This window comes from Corvus brachyrhynchos, unplaced genomic scaffold (genome assembly GCF_000691975.1).
Source record: "Corvus brachyrhynchos isolate BGI_N302 unplaced genomic scaffold, ASM69197v1 scaffold70, whole genome shotgun sequence".
NCBI classification, from domain to species: domain Eukaryota; kingdom Metazoa; phylum Chordata; class Aves; order Passeriformes; family Corvidae; genus Corvus; species Corvus brachyrhynchos.
The window spans coordinates 7,325,319-7,344,877 of NW_008236217.1; the positions used below are offsets into that span (position 1 = coordinate 7,325,319).

General features: G+C 36.0%; 1 protein-coding gene across 13 annotated transcripts in view; it reads right to left on the minus strand.

The window, feature by feature from the left end:
- QKI (QKI, KH domain containing RNA binding) overlaps positions 1-19,559 on the minus strand; it is a 155,648-nt gene that overhangs the window by 73,167 nt on the left and 62,922 nt on the right. The window lies entirely within an intron of this gene.

Below are 19,559 nucleotides of genomic sequence, written 5' to 3' on the forward strand. Positions count from 1 at the left end.
AAAATATAGAGGAAGAGAGGGGCAGGACTGATGGGGGGGGGGGGGGGAAATCAAAGTAATCAAGTAATATAAAGTTAAAACCAAAGTACCTCAACCACTGGTTTCAATGCTGTTCTCCATGGGAATTTGAAAGAAATTAATCTTCTGCTGTAATTTACAAACAGTGCTTAGACTGTATACTCAAACTTCTTGCTGCAAAACCATATGGTCTCACAGGGAAAGAAACCTTCACAAAAAAGTGCTTGCATAAGTCAGAAAAATCATCAGCAAAAGTTGTTGATCGGATTTTTTCTCTCTTTTAGTAAAGCATGTTTTAATTATTCAACAAACTACATTAATACTCGTAAAACTGAAGTTTCCAATGCAAGTCATGCTCAGCTAAGCATACATAGTATAACCTCCATATCCTCCCTGTTCTGCCCCCAATCCTACCCTGCAGGCAGAGTTAACAACATTTATTCCACTTTTGTAGGTAGGATGTCACATTCTTGTGATGGGGACAAATTTTTATTGACTTTATTGACTGACTTAGTACGTAATATACAACTATTTAGCACACCAGCACTCAAGCTTCACAAGGCAAGGAAGGCACACATTGCAGTTGCAGTGTATGCAAAGTAAAAAGTAGGCACAGCTCATCATCTATAAAAAAGTTAAAGGAGACCAACAACATAAAATACACAGACAAATCAACAGATGAAGAAAGGACTTCAAAAAAACCATGAGCTGTCTCACAGCAAGACAGGATGTTTTTATTTGAGCACTTAAATACATATAAACTGTTTTAATAGCTTGCTCTAACATGACACAACATCCAGGATAACATACCTATTAGAGTTTTAAAACACTACCCCATTTTAGGCATGAGATGTTACTTCATTACTCTGAAGATACCAACAAATAACCTCCTAAATCTGGTGATGAAACAGTACATAAAAATGCCACAAATATTCAAAAACACAGGCATGCAAAGAGCTTTTCCAATATACCTATATAAGAAAAGGTACTAAGAAAAGAAAGAAATACACCAAAAAAGGAAGTTTGCACTGTATATGCTCACCAAGAGTCCAAAGAGCATCTGAATTACCAGTGAACAAGCACATAGCACCTGCAACTCCAGGTACGGAAAATATTAGTACAAAGCTCCACACTGAGCTTTTCACTTTGTACATTTCAAATGTTTCCCTTACATATGGGAATAAGCTTGGGGTTTTTTTTGTGGTGTGTCAACAACCACACACAGTCCCAGGACAGTGAATTCCATGCATTCTGAAAGTTCTGCATGTGGTAATATTCACCCCCTCCTCCAAGTAATTACATGGCTCTTAACACTATTAACCACTGTAAATGCTGGTAAGAAGAACTGAAGGAACAGACTAGAATTCAAATATCTAGTTTGACACATGAAAAATCTCAGCAGCAGAAAGCAAGAAACTGTTTATCATCACAGAAAATATACTTGCAAAATTCACAGATAAGTAAGCATTTATGAATATGATTTTTAAAAAACCAACCTTTTGCTACTATTGTCACGATTTTGTGGAGAGTTAACACTTTGTTCTCAGTTTCCTCCCAATCTCTCAGGCCTAATTTTGTCCATCTCAAACTTGCTGTATTTCCTGTTGTCTGTGTTGCCTCACTTCCTTTTTAATAAACCCCCTTGCAGAGTCTCAAACTGGTCACACAGGTGATCATACTTGACTTTTTTTGAAACAAGCAATAAAATTTCCAAAAACCCTGCCTGTTTAAACTAAATTTAGAATTTTTAGTTTTTCTAATTTAAGGCCAGTAACAAGACACACAACGAAGACCACTACTCTACTCACTAAAACTTGTGGCTGAATACTACTCAGGATTAATGACAACTGGCTAGTACAGAAGCATCACACAGTATGACCAAAGTAACAGCACTCAATGTACAAAACAAAACAACAAAAAAAATTCATGTGATGAAGATTTTAGTTCTCTGAGATCAGATGTAGACAAGCCATACTGGAGTACCAAAAATTTGGCATGATCTTTATCAACAGGCTGTTTTCATTTTAGCATATAGGAATGTATGAAGTCCATGATGCACAAAACCAGACACAAGGGAAAAAAAACCCCAAACACATAAAATGGAACTTGATTACAGAACTGTTGACACACACAAACAAGTGTATATACATATATATAGGTAAAACAAAAGGTTTTGTGATTTGTATAACATTTTGATAAATTAGATGTTACACTATACTACACTGAAATGTTATTCTATACATCTTACCCATTATGCCTCTTTTTAGACTTAAGCTTACCTCCAAGTAATTTTTTCCCAGTTTTAGAAACTTTGACCAGAAGGAATAGTCAGGATGATTTAATCTGGCCTTCAATATATCATAGACCATTACTTTTCAATAGAAAAATAACTGTTCTGACAGTAATCATTAAAAATTGGTTTAGAGTGTATCCAAGGTCATCATAACTTAACTCTGCTAATACATGGAATGAAAGTTTGTTTCTAGATGGATTATTCACATCTTCTTGAAGACAACTCTCTATCACTCAAAATTTGATTTTAAAAAAATTCTTAGCTTTGAGGCATAGATACACCAAGGGCTAACTGGTAAATTCCCCTTACTTTCTTTCACAGTACATTTTGAAATTTTACACTTTAACCTCATTCTCAACGGTCCAAACGGCTAAGAAAATGGAGAAGGGATAAAGGACATCAATATCACTGCTATCTACTAAAAAGAAAAAAAAATCTTAGGTAGTTGTGCTCAGAGTGACCTCACTAGAGAGAATACTTCAAATACCAGATGCACCAAGAACATTGTTATGCAGCCAAAAACTGAAGTATGAATGTGAGACACGCTCTATAGGTCCCAACCATAAATAAAATATCGTTCACATTTTCAGTTTTTTAGTTGTTGATCCTACGTAGGCAGGATCTGAGCCTGCAGGAAATTATGATTCATTGTGTACCTCTGCAATAAAACCAAGTTTTATGACATGCTTTCAGCAAGACTGTTTTCATCAGAAAAAAAAAGCATGTTTAGCAGGTGTATATATATTTCAAATGACAAGTACTATCAACTCAGATTATAGGGGGAGATAGAGGGTCTGAATTTTCCTCAGTGGTACATAAACCCTGTCGACAGGATGCTTAACAGTGTTCTTCTGGATGACTGTTTGGAGAACTACAAGCTCTCAGCTTCTAGATTTTTCATGTCCTAAAAGCTTAGTGGTACAAGAAAGTTAAACTTTTCTTTCAAAGTTACCAAGATAGGGAGCTTTTCCTATTTGACCTAGTATATAACTTAACACAACCATTTTTGTCCAACTTTTTAATGAAATTTGTGAAAAATTGTCCATGGGGCAAGTGCAGAAAATTACTGTATTTGTACATTCTAGCTGGTATTTTTCAAATGGGAAACCCCCCCCAAAACCTTAGACTGGAAAAGAAAATTCCTATTCAGTCTTAGACTTAGGAACCTCACTCTGAAGCACAGACACACAGCAATTCCTCCCTCCAAAAGGGAATGCAAGTCCTACAACAATAGTAAAGAACATGAAGGGAAACAACAATAGTAAAGAGAACATGACGGGAAAGCATGTTCGTGCAAAAAGGGTCCAGGAAAGGCAATTGTAAAGTTCCTTTACTTTTCCACATCTTAACACTAAAAATAATTTAAAACCAGAAATTTTCCTCTCTTCAAGAAGATCTACACGTAGAGATTATGTGAAAATATAGCAGATTAATATCTATTCAAAATGGGATATCACAACATTATTTTAAAATTTTGTACATGGAAATAACAAATTTCTCTAAAAGCAAATACAAGAAAGAGCTCCTCAAAATTGTAACTGAACTACGTAACAAAGAAAATACTCCAAAAAAGGCTAACAAATTTTTTTCAAGTGACCAAAGTCAATGAAACATAATCAGAACAATTTAAGCAGGAAAATGTGACAGCCTTGTTGCATTTTTTTTTACAGGGAACAAAAAGTACAGTATGTCCATTAAGACTGTTCATTCTGGAAGAACACAGTCATTGACTTTATTTGAGGCTGGGAATTTGTACTGAATGCATGACAGTCTGAGGAAGCCTTAACAGACTGGCTTTGATTACAAAAACTGTCTGCGGCTGGACAGTGTGGGCTGCAGTACCCACCTACAAAGTGAAATGACTATTCAATGTTTGAGCAGAGAAAGCCATCTAATCACTGCAGAACCTAATCCTAAATGGATGAGCTAACACAGTTACACTAATACATACTGTGCTGCAGCACTGCTGTGCCATGAAATAAATCTACTAATCTGAATGCATGTCAAACTCATATTCGTGGCTTTTTTACAGTGCAGAAAAAAGAAAACTGGAAAAAACTGTTAAAGAAACAGACAGATAATTGCACTTCAAAATGCCAGATCATAAAACACTTTATCAAGTTCTTTTTTAATGCTTATCACTGTTTACTTGGCACGAAAGGGCAATTGTGTGGTGATTAGGAACAACTCTGCATTTACTAACTTCATGAATTACCTATAGAAAATGTAACCGATAATCATGTAGCAACTTATTATTAAATACAACAGTTTAATGAAATTTATCAGTTAATATGCCCAGATAAACATTTACTTCAAAAGAAAAGCAGACTACTTAAAAAACATGCCAGTTGTGAACTAAGATGGGCTTTCTAGTTTTCTTTCTGTAAACCATGATCAATTAACACTATTACAACTTTTTTTCTTAGCCTGATTTCTCACAGCACTTTGCTTGCATCCTGTTATACTACAGTGTTCCACTACAAAATAAAATCTTTCTGCTCTTTAACAGTGACAACAAAACAAGAAAACCTTTCAAGTTTCCACACCTTACAAATTCTTTTAAGAAATTGTTTTATCTGTAATGATTTTTTTGTTTATTTGTATATGGTTATATCTAAGACCAGTCATTACTGCTAAACATTCAGTATGCACAATATGCCTTCTGAAGAAACTTTATTAATTGCACCTAATTAATTGCAGACAACCACTCTTACTCGGCATGTGACCTCTATTCACCTAACAGTTGAAGCTCTGAAGTTCTAGTTGAATTACCATGCATTGCCATATCCACTGAGCTCCTCAAAAGAATTTCATGTACACACTTTAAAGCTGCTACAGTAATTACTCCTTTCCACTTACTGTTTCACATTTTTGGTCAAAATAGTCTAGCATCAAACATTCAGCTTTCACTCCAGAATAGACCTGTTCAAGCTTGCTGAAGACAGACCTTCCAAATTTCGTAAGGAAAGCAACCAAACCATTCCTTAATTTCTTCGGATGAATGAAATAATAAACATTTAAGTGTTACTATAACAATTTTATACCCTTTCTTACTGCCCATTGATATAGTTTTGATATAGTATATTTTTACTGTTAGAATATTCTTCAGCACTGGCATCTGAAATAAACCAAGACTACCAAATCTTCTATGTTAACTTCTTTGCTTTACTCCTCCTTGTTATTTCTGTTCAGATATGCAAAAATAGATGCTACTTTAAAAAGTCTGTCTCAGACTGCATTAGGAAACAAGCTTCCAATACTTGGAATAGAGAACTCAATCAAAACCTTTAATTAAAAAAAAATTAAAATTCTGACATGTAAGATATGTAAGATGCCATGTCATGCATGATACAATAGATTTTCAAAAACCACTGAAATAACGACCTATGGCAACAGATGCTTCACACAGAGGAATGAGAAGGAACAGGATAGGGCAAGCATCTTCCAAATTTGCAACTCTTAACACTGAAGTTCAGGTTTCTTTCCACTTCTACTATAGCCACGGTTATTAAACAGCAGGATTCAAGAGTCGCAAAGATTTAAAAAATAAATAACCAAAGCTCACCATACACTACTCCACCCAAAAAGACAAAACTCGTTTGTCTTTACTGTCACTAGGTTCATAAAAAAAAAAAAAAAAGCTGCCTTCAAACAGATGTAAACACCCTGTTAATTTTCTTCACCTCACGTCTTCTCCACCAGATAAACGAGGGCATTATCACTGTTTAATACAAGTTTTAATTGAGTACTGTCACTGGTGGGAAGAAAAGTGTGGAACCACTACTTTCCGTATCAAACAAAGCAGGTAATTAACAGCTACTTTGGCACAATCCCTTATCACCAAAATACACAACACTGCTAAGTTCTCTCAATGTGAATGCTTTGCTTCAACAAAGGAAAGCTGATGTTTCAGGGTCACATTCACTCCTTTAATACACAGGCATAAATTTACTGCTCAGTCAGACACCTATAATTAAACACAAGAAGAATATAATTCTAATATTCAGACAGGCTTGCATATGAGTGGGATATCTCCCCCTTTAAAGATGATTGCCTTTCATTTTTTAGTTTCAAGCAGCTACAGTTCACTTAGTTTTGATTACATAGCAATTAGATATGCAAATACAAGAGATCTAAAAAAATGCTTTTTCAAATGTCAGATTGTAAGCAATCAAGCTTATTCTTTTCTCCTGTACACACAAGCTATTCATTAAATAGCTATTGTCTTAAAAACATTCCAACAGATTGCATTTATCAGTGTTTTAGAAGCAATGGGAGTGCACACTACTCAGAACACAGCTCATCAGGGAACGAAATCGATCTTACAATTAATTTAATACATTCATGATAGTGGTTAACTAAGTTGAAACTAAGTATCATCTTCTTTGGGCATTTTTCCCACCATTGTTGTTAACAATACTGAAACTCACTGCATCATCAAATTAACCAAAAGTCATTTGTTTATATATTTAATGACAAATGTCATTTGTGATAAATGTCACAGCTAAAATCACTGAATTGTGACTATCAATAACTTTTCATCCTATACAGTAAGTTCATTCTGAATTATTATCAATTATTTTTTCATTGTATCTTACAAATGCGCTCATATAAAGGAATTCACTGTGAAATGATGTGGCTAGTATAATTTTGGCAGGAACAGCCATTCTGACACCTGTCCTTCTTTTTCTCCCCTGAAGGCCCACAAATATGTTCTGTTACAAATACAGAAGTTCCCATCCATCTAGACCACATATACGGTCTTGGTTCTTTGTGACACATTTCATTTGGAAGCCGCTTGAGATCCACTGATCACTAGTTAAAATGGTGGGAAAGGATATTTGGCAGCAGCTCTGAAGAGACCAGGAAAGAGTAACTACTGCAAAACCATATGGACTGGTCTGTAAAATATTCTTACCCACAGCTCTGGACAGCCACTGAAAGCTTGCTCTTGCAAAACTCTAAAACACAAGAATAAAATGGGATGGAGGCAGGGGTTGGTCGGTTGTTTTTCTAAAGATCACAAAATCACTTTCAAGATAACAGGAGGGGGAAAATAGATCCCTAAAAGCAAGTCCATGTCGTCAGTTACTCAGCTGTGCAGAAATGTACACTAACAAGGGAAGCTGAAACAGTTCTTTCCTCAGGCTGAGCTTTCCAGCTAGGTAACTGAAGTAAATAAAATGCTTTCATAGCTGATTCCATGATCACCAACCACCCTTCAAGATATCTCTCACAGGAGCACAGACCTTTTTTCAAGGTCAGGAGAGCAGCAAAAATTACAAGAGATGCCTGATTCAGAGGTCTGTTTAAAAACCTGAAAAAAATCAGTTTAGCTCTGCAGCCCAGCTGTAAGCCCCAAAATGTTCTGCAAAGTCAGATCCAAGAATAAGCTGGAAAGGCTTTTTACAAGAATTGACTTCTATGAACTAACAGATGAATGTGTGTGACAAATTATTTGACATTTTGAGGGTCTTCAAATTTGCCTTTTTTTTATCCCTTTAAATGCTCAATGTGATTTTCTCTTTCCTTCCCCTTGCAATACAGGAGCCTTATTTAACCAGCCAGTGAGGTAAAACTCACTGCCTCTCAGCCTGCTGTTGTTGCCCATGCAATGTTTATATCCCTTCTGCTGCATCTTCCCTAAGGGTCACTGTAAACAACTGTGAGAGCAGCAAACATAACCTGTGTATTTGAACTCCTACCCACTACAGACTAACATAAAAAATGATACAGCTGACAGAGGAACGAGAATAATTCCCTCCCAGTGGTGCCCCTGCAAAAACTCCCTCATCTATTACATGGTTCTCTAAGAAGACACAGGGAAAATCCTGTATCTGCTACTGTGAAACACCAGGACCCAAAAAGCATGTGGCAAAATGCCACATTCCTGCCAATTTCTGCATCTGGCAAGATTGGTGATACAGCTTTGTGTAATCAAATCTACTATACTTAATACTCTGACTTGCAGAAACAGCCTTTTGCAAGTGGTTTTTACAGGAACACAGGTACTATGACAAATATGACTCATTTAAAATCATTACACTTTATTCTACCTGGTAGATTCTTCTACTGTAAGTCATGAAACATATATTAGACTGCACATAACAGGTGTGAAGCCTGCAATAACCAAATGAGACTTCCTTAAGAGAGCCTAAACACATAATCAATAATAAATGTGTCTTCCTCTTCCAAATGTTTCTGCAGGTGTATATAGAAGACAAGGCAAAGCCATCTATATATCTGATTTTTCTTAAAAATGGAGAATTGTGGTAGGTTTTCTTGGGGTTTTTTTTGTTTTGGTTTTTTTTTGGTTTTTTTGGTTTTTTTTTTTTTAGGGAAGGGTAATTTTACCACCAAATGAACTTTTCCAAAAAAGTACACTTCAAGCTAAATTGAACTTATCATTTAAAAGGCTGGATACTGAAATATTCCACAAGTCAGGCTGGAAAAACCAATTTTGGTATTTGCAATACCCTTGTGTCCTCACTGCATACTAATTTCCAGAGTAGCTTTGGTATTTCAGACTACGCAACGTTAAAGTTTATCACTTATTTTGGTTTGTAATACAGCTTATCTTAAGACCTTTTCTGATTCATGCTGTTGTGAGTCAATGTGAGCTAACAGATTTAAGTTCTGGGTCTTTTTGTCAGTCAAAATTTAAGTGAATGTTCAATTCCAGCATTGTCAACTTGAAACATAGGAGTATTTCAGAGCTACCTCAAAGACTGCTTGGTCATTTACGGATCACTTACAAGATGCAGAATGAATACAACATACTTTATCAACAGAGAAAGCATCTGTTTCTCTCTGTAAAATTTCATTTTAAATCTAATATTTGTCAACCACTAGCTTTTAGTTCTTGAAACTATCTATCACTAATAGTATATTTCACAAGTTCGGCAAGCCAGTTACAATACCTGCCAAGATCCCCAAGAGCCTAAAAATTAAATTCCCTTGAATACATACGGTTGTAAATATGGGAGTGTTTGAAATCAATAGGTCTGAATCTTAAGTGGCTCCGATATAATTCCATCAATTGGATCAATTAAAACAGTCAGGTACTTCAAGTGGATTCAGTCAGACAGTTAAACCTGGTTTTAAATTCTTTATCACTGTCTGATTGCCACAGAAGCATTAATTGTTTTTGTGTGGCTGCAGGACTGAACAGTCCAGATAACCATTTATAAAAATACTCCAAAGAGCCCACAAGCAGTGGCAGAGCTGTTAATAATTATGTTATGGGTCCCATCTTTCAGAAAACGACTTCTTTCTTATTCAAGACAAACATGCCGTCTTAGAGTTTACTGTGACTTTACCACAGAAAGGACCCAGCGCTGTCACCGCTTCTTTCCTTACACCACAGGAAAGTACCACCACAGCAGAAACACCAAGGGCCAATAAATTAAGGTACACAATCACACTTACTGAGGAAAAAAGCTTATCTAGGACAAAACATCAGGATCTGGTGTCTAGAGTTTAAAGGTCCAATAGGCAGAAAATGAACCAGCATTTCAACATGCAGAAACATGGGAAACAAAAAAAAAAAAATCTGTAACTAGGAGCCCATGTGCATGCTTTGGACAGGATTTAGGGAACTGCTCCCAGAGCTCCAAACTGCAGAGACAAGGCATGTACACCACCAAACAATACCAAGGGAGGACAGCAGAACAGAAAGACCTGTTTTCAGCTTTCAATTTATAACACTGGGGGCTGATTTTGCTGGCAATCAAGCTGGAAGAAGTTTTCTTAAGATAAACTGCTACCACAGTGTTAAAAAAAATCCAAATAAGAAAACCACCGCAATACCAATATCAAATCAATATCGAAGAAAATAATTTCAAGAAAACCCTCCAAATAGTTAAATAACCCTATACCAGAACATCCAATGCCAAGAAATAAATGCTGGCCTCACTAGAAACAATATCAGCCTTGTGTCACAGCATGTGATCACAGAATATTACAGAAAGATGAGGAAGAAAGTAACACCTACATCTGACTTACCAGACAGAAAAAAAATAGTATAATGATTTACATAAGTATTTACATCCAAACATTTCAGTTATAAGCACTCACTGCCCACATGCCAGATAAAGGCACTCAATCAACAGGCTGTCCTTTGCTTTGGAAGAAAAATCCCTTCCACTTGTACATGCAAAAATACCACTAGCACACTTGTAAAATGATGCATAAAAGAAAGGACAGTTTGATTCATAATTATATTGCCTATTTTTAGTTGTGTCAGGAATCAAAAAGGTTTCAGGAATTCCAGTTGAGATACTAATTAATCTTAACCTTTCATTTCTACTCATTCCTCATGTCACACCTACAGCTTACCTACAGAAACCTCTAGCCAAATGTGAGAGCAACATTGCTATCTACTCACCACACCTCTTCAAAAGCTACTGCATTCAGAGTTCATGTTCCAGCAACTTCAAGACAAGCAAATTGGTGAATCTGCCTTATCACCCTCTCAGGAAATAATTTTCTTTATATGTTTTTGCTGTTGGATTTTTTCTTCCCATTCAGACAGTCTTATGCATGCTAAATAATTTAAACGTTAGTTAGTAGCATGAGAAGTGTGTCATTATTTCCTTCTGCCTCATGTAATCTTCCTTGCCTGCATTACTCAGGTTCCCCAGTTACAACTCTCTTTTTAAACACCAGTGTTTATATCATTTGCTACCATAATACAAATATATGAAGTGTTGCTGGAAACCAAAATTCAGTTTATTGCACTTTCATGTCATCTAATTGTATTTTCAAAAAATAAACGAAGCACCATAGAAATTAACCGTCCTTTTATTACAGTAATTTATAAAGCACATGACCACCGAGAAGGAGGTACTCAAGGATCAAGATGGAAAAAGATAGCCAGAGAAGATTACTAGAGAGAACTAAGAGGAACCTTAAGTCAAATCAAGGAAAATGAATATAATTTACAAAACAAGAGAGAAATTCATGAAAGAGGGAGAAAAAAAACCCAAAAAGTTGACCTAGGTTCAAAGCAGTAGAAATATTAGGAAGGAGGGAGGAAGGCAAAGAGAGAGGAAAGGAGGGAGACTTAGGCTCGCCAGGGAAGTGGTCACCAAGCCTGACAGGCCACCAAGCCTGACAGAGCTCAAGAAGAAGAGTTTGGACAACGCTTCTGGGCACATGGTGTGACTCTTGGGGTGTCTCGTGCAGGGTCAGGACTCAATGATCCTGAAAGGTCCCTTCCAACTCAGCATATTCTATGATTCTATGTAAGATTCAATAAGAAAAAAAAAATCTCCTGTAGCTTTTGCTGTGGAAACGTAACTGGCTCCTTAAATTATTTTGGATTACTTTCCACTCTACTATACATAGGTTCACTCCCCACAAATGCTAATTTTTCACGCATCAAAACATCCTGGTATTTCCCAGCAGCTGTGTCAAACTCATGGCATTTTTATACTAACTAGGCATCTCCTCCCTGTATTGATTCCATCCATTCTTATCAAATTTTCTGCATAATTCTGTAACACCTTCTAATGAAAGCAACCAATAATTTGATATTCCCATTTTTTTCCCACAGCCAGAGTTTTTACGCTACTTCAGCTGCCAGCTAAACCATTCTGTTAGGCCCATTCTGCTACTGCCTGAATGCAGTCACTGTTTCGCAGATCTTACTTTCAACACCCAAAACCAGCCCAATGTTTTCTTCATTTCAAGCTATTAAGGTTAGGACAAGATTTTGTTTGTCATGTAGGAATATAGTGCTGAATTGATTTATGAGTCAAATTACATTCAAGAATCACTAACATCAACAAATGCATCAAGAATGCATAAATACTGTATGTTGTGTTTGTTCCATGGCAAGTTTGTGGCACTTAAATCGGATAATTTACACAGAGTATCAGATTCTATTAAGGTAAACAGTCTCCAAGCTTTGCTTGAAGTGTTCTACTACTGTAAGAGTAACAAGTTCTCTCTAACAGAAAAATAGATTTGTGTCCTTGGCCTTACCAAACATTTAAATAAGCTTTCATCCTTTCATGCATGTACTTAACACACACTTTAAACAGAACTGTTTTGAGTTGCAAGCAAATTTTTAAAGATATATTCAGTGTGCAGGCACTTCAGTGAGTCCCACATTTATCAAAACATTCCCCATTTACTGCCCAAAAATATGTGAAAAAATGTAAAAATTACTAGACAGAAGCTGCTAATTACTCTCATGAAGGGTTAACAAAAATGTCCAACCATCTGTAAATAAATACCCCCTCTACCTTAAAAGTGCAAAGACTAAAAATAAAACCTTGCAATTGCAGCTGGATGAACTGTCAAGTGAGGATACTGTCCCATCACATCCTTATTAACATCTACACAGCTACTTGGATTTCACTCATATGCCTAATGCATGGTACCTTAGGCCATACATCACAGAAGTGGAGCCTATGATTAACAATATCCATTTCAATCCAAGCCTAGGCATGACAAAGGCGAATACTAGGCCAGAAACCTAAGGAAAGTCACCATCTATAAACAAGTTTAAATTGATCAGTCATTTTAGGAATTACAGTTTGTGACTGTTACTATACAGTTGACAAGGAATTCAGTACCTTGCTGCAAATAAACAGCACAGATTACTTGTCTCTATTTGGAAAACAATATACTAGCACAAAGTTAAATAACTATGTTCTAAATGTTCAATTAATAATTTTATTATTTGGTTTCAGCAATAGTTGTATCTTATTTTGTGCTGGATTTTTGTGCTCTTTTACTCCATGCTAAAGATCTTTCCTATCAGTCTCAATAAAATGGCTAAATCTGACCCGGAGGAGCCATATCCGCTATGGTAAATAACCACCTGCCTGTATTCTGCCTGCCAAAAGCCACCCAAAAAATAAGAACCAAGAACTGCCAGGAACTGATAGCTACTCAGGAATCACACAGGCATGCTGCTTTCCCCCCTGAAACAAGTTCTAACTCTGTTCCCACATTAAAGTGGGCTCAATCTTCATGCAGGTACAAGAAAATTCCCATGAGCCTCAAACTAAGTATGGCCTTTCCCACACAGAATTGCAAGCACAGTTGCATGATACTGAACAAACACACTGAAAATGCAAACCTGAATACAAATTATTTCTGGTAAGCAAGATTATCACAGCATTAATTCTTAAGAAAGTTAGATTATGTTAGTATGAAAAAGGTTTCAGGTTACAGTACATTTTCATTTTTTAAACCTTGCTTCACTACTTTGCTAGACAAAGCAAAATGCAGATAGATGTTTGCAGACAATTTTGTCAGCATCTCAAAACAATTCTGTATGCAGTCTCCCAAGCCTTTCAAAACTTCTATTCAAATGCCAGATACAAACCACTGTGAGCTGAAACCCGGTCAAGCTTTTACAACAAATTAACACTCTCTGTGCTTACCACCTAACAAAAGCTTAAGAGTAATTCTGCAGAAAGAGAACTTCTGCCATGCTACAGGATGAGTCAATTCCTGTTCAACAGACATAGCATTTTAATTTATAAACCAGACTTGTTTATACAGAGACGTTCAGGCAATGATTCAGGATTCCCTTGATGTACTTTTTCCACTACACTTCATGCTACTTTTCTCCAATTTCTAGATAATCTAGATTCTCTCACTGCTTGATCACAAGATTTTTTCCTCACAGGGAACTGAGAGAAAAACAAATAAAAGGAAAGCATAATACAAGTTGATTTCAACTAGCAGGGCTTTGATTACACTTCTACAGTCTACAGCTTCCAGTGTATTTAATGGCAGGAAAGAAGTGTTTTGTTAAAAGTCAGTTATTTCCATATTTAATTAGCTCAATAACCAATTTAACTGCTCTAGAACAAAATGACATATAATGAATTTTTGATAGCAAAGTTAATCATAGCCAAAGGCTTCAGCTACTTTTCACATTACACAGGAAAACCCATGTCTTAGTAGTGTTAAAATCTGCTTGAAGCTGCAACTTTGTATTGAGCTCATGTAGAAATATATCCAATATATACTGGGTATATTCGGTATGTAGCCAACAAAGGCCAAAAGTATGTATGAAATAAACCATCTAAAAGATGCATTGCATCAGATACATATCAGTAATTTTTTCTGAAAGACTAATATTGCCTTGTAATAATTTTTAAGGTCCTCAGGCACCTAATTTTTTTTTCCCTTCAAAATAAAACCATTCTGCTCTTGAAAGTAAGAGCATTCCCCTGGCTGCTATGAAAATACTCTTGAAATAAATTACTTCAAATAAGAAGCGTTTGTCAAATCTTATATAAAACTTCAGGAAAATGTTCTCTTCTTGTAAAATTTGCATTCCCATATGTAACTATGCTAGTTGTCCCTGCATTCTTCACTACTGTCATTGTGAACTGTTTTTTACTTAAAGATGTATGAGGGTAAGATTCCAAAGATAATACCCTAGAAGCTCTGGAGTACAAAACCCCCATGTACAGGCTTAAAAGGAGTCTGATGTCAGTGAGAAATAATATCTATTACCTTCACTGCTGTCTAATAAAACTGTATTTCTAAGAACTAAAAATTCAGTAGTCTTTAGCATTTAATTATATAATTAAATCAGTAACTTGGTAAGAGGACTTCTTTTTTTCTTTGTCTACACTATTAGCTAATAGTGTAAACAACTCTTAAAAGGGTCGCTGCTCAAATATTACCAGGGATATAATTTGAGAGATCTCTGTTTTATCTGTGAAAAGGGAAAAATGCTTTAACAATTCTTTAATTCTTTAAATCCAGCTTTACAATTCCCCCTGTATTCAAAATAATTAGCTACAAATGAAATGGAGGTTTTGAAACTGGAACAGAAAAGTCCATTTTCTGTAGTACTCACTACTAAAAAAAAATACTAGCTTACAAGCAAACAAAAATATTTTAATCCATCTTATGTTTTACAGTGAACCTCTAGGAAGGCAAAGCAGTATCAACCACCAAGTATATTCTTAAACATCTGTATTAAAATAGCAGTTGTGATACAGTGAATATGTAAGTTTACATGAATACCTTTTTGTTTAGAGTTAGTTTAAAAATATAAGGCCAGTTATTGTAGTAGTCAAAAATTAAGGATGAAAAAAGTCTGCCAAGCCTGATCAGTTTGAGAAATCAAACCTAATCAAGACATACAGGCTTATGAAAAAGTGTGTTCAGAGGAAATGTCACTGTAGAAGATGCTGAAGTTTATTGTTCCCAGGGCAGTATCTTAAACAGTTCATTCTGAATGCCTTAAGTAATTTTCTATTCCGAGTTTCTAACCTGAATGCAGTAGATTCAGGACACACTGTATAAGCCATGTCTCAGTCTTAGCTATGGAGCCTGTTCATACAATGACTTTCATGTATAGTCACAGAAGTTGATAGCAATTAAAATGAAAGTAGGAGTCTCTTATATACAGTTGCAGCTTTGATTTGCAACAGAAATTAACAAACCACAATCCAGCATTTCAGACATGCTGAGCTGCTGCTCCACACTGCTGCAGTGAGTCAGTATCCAGTCACTAGAGGTCAATTTTAATAAACAGCATCCTTAAGGGTGGACATTGACAAGGGATTCTGCTACCTATAGTTCTAGATGTAAAATTAAGCATCTGACCTCCAGAAACTCCACCAGCATTATCAAAAAAGGATTTTTTTTTTAAATAAAAGGACAGTCATTCTAGTCATGTATTATGAATACGGAATTGCTTTTCACTTTCACATGTCTATGTCCCCAGTCACTTAAAGTATTTTTCCCCTACTATTCCTAAAGGTACTGACACAGAGCCAAACCCCCACCTTTGCAACTAGTTACAAAATTTTTTTAAATTGCCATTCCAAACCACTGTTTGTCAACACAGACACATGCAATCATCAAACACCATTGGCATGCTTTTGCATAGAGGCACGTGTTAGAGGCAACAGGCCTCAGCCAAGCAATTTACTCCCGGAATACAAGAACAATGATGGCTGGGTCAGCCTTCCATTTTGAAACACAGAACAACTTCATTGCCTCCCATATGCTAAATATATTCCATTTTAACATGCATGTCAGCACCAGACCTTTATGATTTGTTCACACATAGTACTTTTCACAGAATACAGAAGTTAAGCATCTTGTAATTAAGGTAGCAATAATAGGGTTTGCTTAACAAGACACAGTACGGTGTATTTTCCGATGTCAGTAACATCACTTCATTACCTAAGCTGAATGTTTAAGCCTTTCCATTGGAAAACAAAGTTTATCAGATGATATTTTAAAGCCTAAAAGGTAATAAAATATTACAAATATGTAATACTACATATTTAATAACACAGAATGTAAATTTAATAAAATATCCTGCTCACAAGACAGATGCATTTTTCCACTATGATATTTTCCTCAGACTTTGTGCAGGTATCAAGGACAGAGTTTTTCTAATTCCTTTTTAGCCATACTACAAAAACAGAAAAATGGACAGTTCAAAGATATGGAATTATCTATTTATTGTAACAACTCTGCACAAGTCAGAGGTCAAGACTGGTACTAACTGAGAGCTTGCCTTTTGTGAAACCTTACGTTTCTGCTTGCAAGGTGAATGGGGTTGTGGGAACAAGTAATCTGGAACAAATAGGTCAGAAACCACAAATCAGTTCAAATGATCTAATACGGAGTGAAGTGCAACAGATTTAAAGCTACAGAGGAGGAAGGCACAGAGTTTTTCAAATTTAAAACTATCCATAGCTGCCTGCCCTTCTACTTGAAATTACCAATTTTAAGAAAAAAAATTCTGTGTATCATAATGAGATGCTTCCTCCTGAAGTAAAAACAAATGATGCTCTCTCATCACACACTGTTCTAGGGGAGATTCTTCTCTAGAAGAAGAAAGAAATAGAGAAAAACACCAGTTGACCAAGGCTGCCACAAGTCAGCAGCCTGATGCTGTTGGGCTTCATACCCCTCTCTAAAGTGAGATAATGGCAGTGTGTTAAAGAGCACAGGGCTGACACCCTAGGGGTGTCATCGCCTGTTTTATGGAATTCATGTAAGACAAGGGACACGTAAAAAAATCTTTTGCTTATCCATCATTGGACAGTCATCACTATACACATTCTTTAACTGGTGTGCAAGTTACCAGTTTTCTTCTGTGCCTAATGAAAGGTGCATTCAGACTAAACAAAAAGAAAATGCCTTGGTCTTAATAAAGTTACACATTCATTAGCTTTTGATGAATGCCTGCAACCCCTTTTCCCTCCCCAATAATCTCCTTCAAGTACCCCTAGGCTCTAATCACAGTATTCTCAGTAATTAAGGTTTTGATTTTAAATTTGTTGAAAGCTGCCTGGAGAGATGTTCTGATTACCAGCTGAGACTCAAATACAAACGATTTGAGGATTTCCCTTGCTTTCTGTGGGGAATCTGTCAGCAAGTTTCAAGATGTGATGCCAGTTCCAGTGTTTTGGCCATGTGACAAAGATTTCTAATTCATTACTTCTTTCATAGGATCACACAGCAAAGCAAAATTCTCTACAGAGCATATCTGGATGGTTTATTTTCCAGCATGTCAGTCTTTGTATTTTCTTTTGGATTCTGCAACCACTAGCAAGGCAGGAAAAGCACATGGACAGTTTACTCGAGATAGTATTTAGTACCATGTAGCTGTCATGTTAAGATTGACACTGCTTCAGTAATTATTCCTTCCAACAACCAATAAAGTTCCTTGTATAATTAGCACTGGGAAATCAAGTTTGCAGATATAGAATATACTCACAAAATATACATAAAAAACTAACCTGCATCTCTTATGTCCTCCAAATTTCAAAACTATTCAGTGAAAAAAAATCTCGAATACTGACAACACTGGCTGCAGAGCAAGGAAAGGGTTTTAAAAAAGAATTAGTGTATCCTAACCTGCCATGAAAAAAATTATATTACTTCTGTATTTTATACAAGTTCATTAGCATTTTGAAGTACAACCTGCAAACAGAGAAGCCCTTTGAGAAAATGAAAAAAAGGTAGTTATCATTAAAGGGCACAGACTGCCAAGAAAGTTGATCATCTTGCACTGCAAGACTAGGGAGTTCATCTGTAAGTATAACTCATCAGGAAAAGAGGCAAGAGTCAACAGCAAGAAGTGTACTTGTGCTTTAAACTGAGAGATGTCACTCATTCTTTCTTTAGTCTGTGACCACCATGTCTTAAATCAGCTTCCAAATCATCATTTTTACAAGAAACATCTTATTGGTGTGCATTATAATCAAGGATTATGAAGCTCTTCCTACTGCATCAACACTGGTATAGCACCAAGAAGTCTGCTCTTAAAAATGTAAACTAATGACCAATACAAATCACCTCAGGAAAGCAAATGAGCTGAAAAGATTAGGAATGGATGACACGAAAATCAGCTCTGTGAAGAAAATTATTTGGCACTCAACATTGGTTTACAACCAATATCATACTGTTTGGTATACAAATACATTATATTATCGTATCATTCAAATACAATCCATACTAACTGCAGTATTATCTCATTAAATTATCAATGGTCGAGTACTTTATGTTTAAAAATTATGAGAGAACCAACTTCAAAGTGATAATGGACATTCAAGTGCTGACCGGATCAATTTATAGTTTTTAATGTGTACGATGTTTTATCTGATGCAGTATCTGATACTTGTCCTTGTTGAAGGTAGCTTTCTTTTCTTACTAAACTTAAAAAACCAGGTGACTGGTTAGAAGGTCTCAGCTCCTCTAATCTTTTTCTTAAATACAAAACTCCAGTAACTCCCATTGCCTATTCTTTTGTGAACAGTCAAAAAAAAATTTTAAAAAAAAGGCATGGAGAAGAGAGGAAATCAGTCCAAAAATACTTCTCCAGAGAGTAAACCTGCCCAAGCTGTCTATAGAGACGACTCCCCACAGGACAGGACTGGTTCTGAAGCACAGTGGTAGAAGAAGGACTCTACACCTAACAGCCACCTGGACATGGTCCTAGGAAACCAGGACATGGTGACTCTGCCTGAGGTGGAGAAGCTCCACCACTTTGTGATTCTGTAACAGACATTTCACAAACTCCAAAACGTACAAGAATGGTAGAATAGGACAAAGGATGGTGACAGTATTATAGCAGATTATGAAAACAAGAGACATTAAATGAAATTTGACGGTAACAGATTTATAAGCTCTGGGAAGGAAGAGATGTTTAACTGGGTAGACATTAACTTTCTAATAACTAACTAACTAATTGTAATTGTTATGTACTACATACGTATCAATAGAACGGATGTGGTTGATC